The sequence below is a fragment of the Tamandua tetradactyla genome, chromosome 7 (genome assembly GCF_023851605.1).
Source record: "Tamandua tetradactyla isolate mTamTet1 chromosome 7, mTamTet1.pri, whole genome shotgun sequence".
In the NCBI taxonomy this organism is placed as follows: domain Eukaryota; kingdom Metazoa; phylum Chordata; class Mammalia; order Pilosa; family Myrmecophagidae; genus Tamandua; species Tamandua tetradactyla.
In genome coordinates, this window is record NC_135333.1 from 22474151 (window position 1) to 22481222 (window position 7072).

At 39.3% G+C, this 7072-nt stretch overlaps 1 non-coding gene across 1 annotated transcript; it reads left to right on the forward strand.

Moving 5' to 3' along the window:
• Positions 1–511: 511 nt before the first annotated feature.
• Positions 512–702, forward strand: LOC143642992 (U2 spliceosomal RNA). The gene has a single exon (XR_013156048.1). It is a non-coding gene; the product is annotated as a U2 spliceosomal RNA (small nuclear RNA).
• The last annotated feature ends 6370 nt before the right edge of the window (positions 703–7072 follow it).

The following is a 7072-nucleotide window of genomic DNA, read 5'->3' on the forward strand; positions in this document are numbered from 1 at the left end:
AATTTTATCAACATTAATTCCCTGATTTTGATCACTGCAGAAGGATATCCTCGTTTTGGGGGAAAATACACATTAAAGTATTTGGAGGTAAAAGTGTCTGCAATTTCCTTTCAAGCAATTCAGAAAAAAACAATGATAATGCTTAGAGAGAGAGACTGATAAACTAAACATGGTAAAATGTCAACTTTGGGGAAATCTATGTAGAGAATATTCAGGAATTATTTATACCATTCTTGCAACATTTTGTAGATCTGGAATTACCTCAAAATTGTAAAGTATTGAAAAAAGAAACACAAATAATCCATCTTTTCACTGTCGATGACTGCTCCTCGCACACAGGGTGTGGAGTAGAATTTCTTTAAGAATCATGTACAAGGCATCACTTCATTCCAGAGAAGGCTTCCTTGTTGATGTTAGCACACCAGAATTTGCTTTTGCAAAAGAGAAATTCCTCCTAAAGTATCAATTGGGCCCTTTACATAAAAAGAGAGACATGTTAAAATTGGAAGACATCGCTTCTCGGCCTTTTGGCTAAGATCAAGTGTAGTATCTGTTCTTATCAGTTTAATATCTGATACGTCCTCTATCCGAGGACAATATATTAAATGGATTTTTGGAGTTGGGAGATGGAATAGGAGCTTGCTCCGTCCACTCCACGCATCGACCTGGTATTGCAGTATTTCCAGGAACGGTGCACCCGCTATGGGGGAATAATAAATGTATTCAAAAATCAGATTCAAGCTCTTAAAAAAAAAAAAAAAAATAATTGGAAGACACAGTACTCTCTTGTAAAAGAAGACATAGCCTTTCCTCACTCATTTCCCCACTCCTAAAAAATGTCCATAGTTACACTCATCATTTGACACCCGATTCACAAGACTCTTTTTTGTCTGCCGGATTTTCACAGGCTTCTAAAGAATGTGGTGAATTCACTGTTGCTGAATGTAGTTCATTTGTACGAAATTCCTCAAACCCTTTTTCTATCCACATTTCCATCATCCATGCCCTTTTCTCCAATAGGCTACTTAAAAACAGAACCCAAGGGGGAAGAAATGACAAGGGCTAAAGGAGAGGCTGCAATTCATTCAATTCTAAACATTCAGTTAATGATCACCTATTCTGTGTCACCACCAACTGGGCCAGAGACCCAAGCAAGCCTAAATCTACTCCCCAGAGCATACTTTGGAATTGTAGGGGAGAGTTGCTAATCACAAGCTTGTTAAGTGTTACAGAAGAAGTACAGGATATAGAGGAGATATACAGAAGTGGGGCCAATTTACTCTGCAAAGGTCAAGGAAAACATTACATTAAGCAGAGACCTGAAGACTGACCAGATATTAGGTCAAGGGGAGGGGGATGGGGAGGATGAAGAATGCTTTTCACTCATAATACTAAATATCCACACTGCCTTAAAAAAAATGAAAAACACTGATCACTGATTTCCCACCCAGATCCAAGTAATCCCTACAAGCAAACCACAGACGGCTGAATATGATGACAAAGCCATACTAATAGTACAAGTGCCCTTGTAATATTCTTTGTGATAGACTCTGTCTGACTTCCAGTTTATAAGTTAGAATGTCTTGGTCACAAGTAACAGAAAACTCAACAGAAGTGGCTTAAGCAATATCCTTAAGAAAATTTATGTAACTGGTTGGATTCCATAGAGCAATAACCAAAAAACAGCTTTAGTCTTCCAAAGTTGCCCTACAGCTCACCACCCCACAATCGATGAACCCCTAGATCAGAATTCTGTAAACAATGGCCCATAGACCATTTGCAAATAAATTTTTATTAAAACACAGTCATACTCATTCATTTCCATATTGTGTATAGTTGTTTTCTCAATATAATGACAGAGTAGAGTACAATAATTGCAACAGAGACCAAATGGCACAAAGCCTGAAATTTTCACTATATATCCCTTCACAGAAAAAGCTCTCCAATCCTGCCATGGATGGAATCTTGGGAAGAACATTTAGCTTTTCTGAACAACTTACAGCCTTATTTTTCAGGTAATAAAAAGTCTAGCCCAGTCTAACATCAAAACCTCAATTTCTCATCCAACTTAAAGTTTCTCCCCCATAACACGGCCCCTCCCATCCACCCAGTTTAAACCACACCTAGACTAGGAAGCTTCCTAAGAAGGGAAAACTAGAGCGGTAAGGGGGCCTGCTTTCTATGCCTTGGTCCAGCCCCTCCTCACTTGTTAATGTTATTTCTGGTATTTTCAGGGATGTAACGGGGGTGCAGTCAGAATAAGAGTAAGAACTTACTTAGGTGGTACTGTCGTTACCTGTGTGGCAGATGGAGATTCCTTACTGGCCATTGGAGACCAACACTGTGTTAGTCAGTGTTCTCTAGAGAAACAGAACCAACAGCAGAGATCTGTAAATATGACATTTATAAAGGTGTCTCACACAACCATGGGAATGGAAGAGTCCAAAATCCGTAGACCAGGCTATGAAGCTGGCAGCTCCGAGAAAGTGTCTTAATGAATTCCACAGGAGAGACTTGCAGGTTGAAGAAGCAGTGAAACGGTCTCTCTTCTTCCTTAAAAGCTTTCAACTGATTGGATTATGTCATTGTGGGAGGCATGACTTAGCTGATCACAGATGTAATCAGCCACAGATACAATTAGCTAGCTGATGATTTGATCAACCAGCCATAAACTATTCTTGCGGCAATGGTCAGACCAGTGCTTGCCTGACCAGAAAACTGGACATAATCATTTGGTCAAGTTGACTCCAGAACCCAACTATAACAGACACCGTGGGTATTTTTCTGGCTAAGGTAGTCCACCCTGCAATTGACAGGTTACTACCACCTTCTCCCAATCATCCCACAGCCTCTCACCTTACCCCACAGTTGATGGACGAGGGTCAATCCTTCCATGAAAACCCAGGAGGGCTTTCCCTGACCCCACAACCCTCTCCCTTTGTTTTCCTGCCACTTGCCCTTCCAACCACCTTCTTGTCTTTAAATTTCTCCAGGCCAGAGTTTGGCAAAAGTCTATGGCTCTCCCAAAACATCTGGCAACCCAAAGTTCTCCCAAGAACTTTTAAATTATGCTAAATTCCAACCCAGTGAAGGACTGAAACCCATGACTTTGTACAGCTTAGCCTGTGTAAGGTAAAATGGGGTCTCCCTTTTGGTGAACCACTCAGCTCTCTGAGAATAATTCTTTTAAAGTCCCTTTCCATTAACTCAAAGTGAGAAGGGAAATGCCCAATACTTGGACAACTTTCTCCACAGAAATCTTTCTACCTCTTTTCTTGATCTGTCTCACCTTCTCTTCAACATTGGTTGAATGCATATGATGACTATAGGCCACAGCACCAGCTTGAGGCTTTCCCTTACTAACACAGTGGTTCTCAACTAGGGGCAATCCACCCCCCAATCCAGGAAATATTTGGCAAAGATGTTTGGAGACATTTTTCATTGTCATATTGTGGGAGGGACTGTTTGCTACTGGCATCTAGCATGTAGATGCAAGGAGTGAAGCTCAATGTCCTGCAATGCACAGGACAGCCCCCACAACACAGAATTATCAACCCCAAAATGTCAGTAGTGCTGAGGTTGAGGAACCCTGGCCTAGATATGGGAGGTAGCTATAGTTGTTATGTTTGGGGATTTTAGTCAAGAATGGAAAAATTTCCATTAGATATCCTTTATATTTTGTATTAAGAATTCTTGAAGAAGAGTGCTTCTAGGTGAGACTAATCCAGCAGCACAATGATGTCTTTTAGGACCCATTTGTTTGACCTGTTTCCAGTGAGCCATTCTCAGTGGGCTGAGAATGATTCCATTCATGCTCCCAAGAATACTGTTCCACTTCCAGCTATCACATACTGACTATGATTCCAGGGGAAGAAAAGGAAGCAGTTCCTCCTTCCTACTTTAATCTGATCAATAGGATAGCCATTTCCAGACATCTCCAGTACACTCCCTCTCATATTTCCCTGCCGGCATTGCATCTCATGCCCACACCCAAACCAAGGGGAATGGGAGTACCTTGATTGGTTTTAGCCAATCATGATTCATCCCCCAGCTTGGGGAGAGGCCCAGCTTCTCCAGAAGAGCACAATTACCAAATTGTTGTCCTGGTAGCAAGTGTGAAGGAAAAAGGGTGGCCCTTGGGTAAGAAAACAACAGCCTCTGCCATATCCTGTTCCCACATTCTCTAGTATGGTCTTATTAAGGAAATCATTATCCCCATGTTACAGATGAGAAACTGAGACTGAGAGTGGTTTCACAAACTCACAATCACAGAGTAGGAAACAATAGAGCACAAATTTACCCCCAAATCTCTTTAACTCCAGAGCCTAAGCTCTTAAATCAGGGCCATTTACATTCTGGTAGCAATAAGAAAGAAAAGGAGAAATTGATTTGGGGCACAAAACCCACACAAACCATATGTGAATGATATCCCTGCAGCTTCCCTGGTGTCTGCCAAGATTGCCTGATCATCGGAATCACCTGAGGAATTTTATTTAACGTAGGGATTCCCAGGCTCCTCCCCTGAAGATTCTGATACAGTAGTTTTGGGGTGGGACATAGGAATTTTAATTTTTAAAAAATGGGACTGGGAGCAGTTGCCTGGCTGGGTGCCATGAATAGCTGTTCTGTTGAGTGTAGTGAATGGTGGACCCACCAGGCACTAGGTGCTGTGACCAGCTACTCCCCTGGGCACTGTGATCACCTACTCCATCTCACATGCTGGGACCAGCTGTCCCACCAAATACACCATCTTCTTGGCCACTGCAGTTGGGGAGAGGCAGGTCTAAGGGGAGGAGGTGACTCAGGGGCACCACCTGATAGAAAGAAGTAGTAAGTGAAGTCTGGTAAAATCCTTATCTGCCTAAGTTTGTTTGTTTTTTAATATATTTTTCTATAGTTTTTTAAAATTTTTTATATTTATTTGTATATATTTTCTCTTCTTTTTAAATATATTTTCTATATATATCTTATTATTGATATTATTATTTTATTTATATATTTTATATTTTCATATTTTAACTTTTTTATTTTATATATATATATATTTGTCATATATATATATATATTTGTCATATATATATATATGTCTCTCCCTTCTACAGGCACCAGTCTGAATTCTTTCCCAATAAACCTTCTGACATTGGGGCCTACTACTATTACGGAGTGTTTTTTTATATTTTTAATTATTATTATTATTATTATTATTTTGGGAGTGCATGGGTTAGGAATCAAACCCAGGTATACCATGTGGCAGGTTAGTGTTCTGCCACTGAACTACTGTGCACCACTGACTAGTTTTTAGTAGACCCTCAAATAGAGCTATACCTCCTACATGAGATCTGGACCTTGGTTTGGTGAGGAATTACTGACAAAACAAGTGTAAAAGGAAACCTTCAATGCAAAACCAAGCAAATACAAATCTCTAGATGACTGAAGGAAACCAATTTGCAAAATAATCTTACTAAGATCATCAAACGCCCTCAACACAGCAGAAAATCACAAAGTATGTGACAATCCAGGCAGAATTGGCCCAGCCAAATGACCAAGTCGAAACCCCAGAGGGGGCACAGAATATGGAACGTCTACTCAAGAATATTTGTAAAGAAATAAAGGCTATCAGGAAGACACTAGAAGAGCTTAAAGAAAAATTCCAAAAATGAAATAGAAAAATGGCAGATCCCACCAAGATGAAAGATACCATAGACTAAATTAGAAATTACAACACATAGCAGATTTGAAGAAGTAGAAAGAGTAATTAGTGAGCTAGGAGACAAAACGATTGAACTAGACTGCAAAAAAGAACAAACGGCAGGAAAGATGGAAAAAATGGAACTGGATCATAAGAAAATGATGGACACCAAGAGGCACACAGATATAAGAGTCATTGGTATTCAAAAAGGAAAAGAGTAAAGGGCTGGGGAAATTAGTTGAAGATATAATTGGGGGAAACTTCCCAAGCTTTATAAAAGACGTAATGTGCAAATCAAAGAGGCCCAACAAATTCCAAATAGAATAGACCCAAATAGGACTACTCCAAGGCACATACTAATTAAACTGTCAAATGTCGAAGAGAAACAGAAAGTCCCGAAAGCAGCATGAGAAAAATGATAACTACATATAAGGGAAGACATGTAAGACTGAGTTCAGATTACAAAACAGGCACCATGGAAGCAAAAGGCAATGGTATGATGTATTTAAGATCCTGAACAAGAGAGGCTCCCAGCCAATAAATTTTTATCCATCCAAGTTGTCCTTCAAAATTGAAGGACAGGTTAAAATCTTCAAAAGCAAACACAGACTGAGAGAACTAGTCAACAAGAGACACATCTACGAGAATTACTAAAAGAAGTCCTGTCAAGTAAAAAAAAAAAAAAAAAGTCGGGGGAAGTAGATCTGGAGGAGAGCACAGAATTTAAGAGTGCCAGTAAGGCTAACTTAAAGGATTAAAAAAGAAAGAGGGAAAAGAATGTATTGATCTGAAGGAAAAAAAAAAAAGGATAAGATGATAGATTCAAGAACTACTTTTACAGTAATAACTTTGAATGTTAACAGACTAAACTCACCAGTTGAAAGGTACAGACTGGCAGATGGAGTAAATAATACAATCCATCTATATGCTGTTTACAAGAAATGCACTTGGACCCAAGGACACAAATAGATTGAAAGTGAAAGGACTCAAAAAAATGTTCCATGTGGGCTGTAACCAAAAGAACGCAGGAGTAGTTATACTAATATCAGATAAAATAGACTTTAAATGTAAAGACACTACATATTAATAAAATAGACAATTCACCAAGAGGAAATAACAACCATAAACATTAATGCTCCCAATAAGGAGCCTCAAAGTACATGAGGCAAACATTGGCAAAACTGAAGGGAGCTATAGACGTTTAAACTATAATAGTGGGAGACTTCAACACACCACTTACTCCCTAGATAGAACAAATAGAGGATCAACAGGAAATTGAGAATGTAAATAATGTGATGAATGAATTAGACCTAACAGACATATATACACTGTTACACCCTGAAACACCAGTATATACATTCTTATCTAGTACACATGGAACAT